Here is a 2,100-nt window from a genome sequence, read left to right as displayed (position 1 = left end):
ACCGGCACTCAGGTCTTACTCAGTGGACAGCACTGAGCCAGTGCAAAAACGAAACAATAAAATGCACATGAGAAGTGCTTGGCCTGTTGGTACAGCTCAGCCGCCAAGTGCAAGCCTGGCTTGCGTGAGGCCTGTGTCTGTACTAGCCCTTGCCTCGGAGTAAGTCTTTAAAAGCAAAGCTCAGATGATCATTTCCTGTATTCAAAGACTCCAATACTCTTCACCTGAAAGAATTAGACCCCAAGGCCCCGGACAAATTATACAAAGAGGAATGGAAGCCCTGTTTACTGTACACTGCGGTCTAGAAGAACGTTAGCCAGGTTCGAAGGTGAATTACTTTTGGAAATTTCATGCTGTCCTCTGCCACCTCCGTCTGCTCCCCAAATCCGGGTTTCCACAGTGCTGACGTCTGATGTGGGCGCTGTTCTTGCACTAATTCCGCAGCCCCGAGTCAGAAACATCCTCCCCCGGCCCAGTAGATGTTGGTGGCAAACAAGCCCATCCTACCTTAGTTGCTACTTAATTTTATTTTTGGAGTAGTGAAAAATAAAAGTAGGCTCAGAGATGCCTCACTTCCACTTCTCCTCCTCCATCCCTTTCACCCCGATTTTATTAGTTCAGGTTTATCTTTCCACTGATCTTTTGCAAAAATAAGCAATGTGTGTACATGTACACAGATACACTAATTCTAACTTCATCTTGCTTATCAAAGTAGCGTTCTATGATCAACTGACAGTTCTGCAACTTGCATTTTTCACTTAACGGCTTTGGAAATCCAACTCATACATAGAGATCTGCCTTCTTCTTCCTGGCTGCACTGTATTCCTTCTGTGCCATTTGAATTGTTTTCAATCTTATATCATTACAAATAATGCTACCAGAGTTCAGTGGCACCGTGCCTGCCTGACAAATGCAAGGACCTGAATTCGATTTCTGGTACTGGAAAAAATAATAATAATGCTTCCAGAATTAACCTAGTGCAACACATCTCAAACTTCAGTGCACAAATAAATTATCTGGAGGCATTAAAATGCAGATGCCAATTCTGTGGAAATGCCTGATTCTGGGCATTCTAACCAGCTCCCCCATGATTAGTCTTCTGGCCCATATACCTCACTTTGAATAGTGAGCACTTAATGTGAATTCTCTTTTGTATAAAAGGAGAAGTGGCTACTAATTCAGAGTCCTAGATTCCTAAAAAGAAAGTTTCAGGTCAAAAGAGAAATACACATACATTCTGTGAGTCATTATCAGATTACCTTCCATAAAAATCGCGCTGTTTGTCCTTGACAAAAAGTCTGTGTTTGAGGGAACTTTAGTCAGGTTTCCGATTAGTCTTCCTGTACTTCCTGGTGAAATCTGGTTTGAACAGGACTTCTGCTGAGTCAGCCTAGAAATCCCCGGCTTGACATCTGATCAGCTTTAATACTGATCAGGTTCCTCGTGCCCCTCTTCCCCAGGGAACAGGCAGGAGGGCAAAGGGCACTCAGGGTGCTCACCCAGGAAGCCTCCAGAGAGAACCCTGGGAGGTGGTGTCAGAGTCACACACCCCCACTGCCCGTTAGTGACTTCCCACCTTTTGGCTATGAATCCCACTTGCAGGTGTTGTGTTCAGAACTGAGCCCTGAATGCCCATCACAGTGGTCCCTGCTAAAGCTCTCCTGACTGTGATTCACAAGTGTCACTGAATAATTTCTTTCCTTAACAGTACCCACCATATCTCCAGTCTTATGACCCGTTACTGCCAGTTACCATCAAACCTTCGTGTTTCTGCCTGCCTGTAGGAGAGAGGGATTAACTCGGTGAAGCTCTAGTTAACATTTTCTTCTCCTTTTCCTTCTCCTTTTAATTAGTGTACAGCTTAGTCTGACATTTAGTTTTCATTTTTATTTATTGAGTGCTGAGGATCAAACCCCGGGCTTCACACAGGGTGAGCAGTTGCTCTTTCACTAAAGCTACATCCCCAACACTTTATGACTGAGGTTAAAGATCTTTGCATGTTTAAAAGACACCACTTCTTTTTTGCCTTCCTCTGTGAACTGTTTCTGACTTTTACTCACTTAAAATGAAAAATAGAACCCAAACCAAAAGTAAGCTGGT

The 2,100-nt window shown here is 43.8% G+C and overlaps 1 protein-coding gene across 1 annotated transcript in view; it reads right to left on the bottom strand.

The window, feature by feature from the left end:
* Positions 1–1,452, bottom strand: part of LOC104861360 (serpin B6) — a 23,003-nt gene extending 21,551 nt beyond the window's left edge. Inside the window, exon 1 of the mRNA XM_010622750.3 lies at positions 1,260–1,452. The gene's annotated coding sequence lies outside the window, so the exon portion shown is untranslated. The remainder of the gene's footprint in view (positions 1–1,259) is intronic.
* Between the last annotated feature and the right edge of the window lie 648 nt (positions 1,453–2,100).

This window comes from Fukomys damarensis, unplaced genomic scaffold (genome assembly GCF_012274545.1).
Source record: "Fukomys damarensis isolate Sample0158 unplaced genomic scaffold, DMR_v1.0_HiC HiC_scaffold_10, whole genome shotgun sequence".
Taxonomy (NCBI): Eukaryota; Metazoa; Chordata; class Mammalia; order Rodentia; family Bathyergidae; genus Fukomys; species Fukomys damarensis.
The sequence above is the reverse complement of the archived record's forward strand: the minus strand, read 5'-3'. Positions and strand labels throughout refer to the sequence as shown.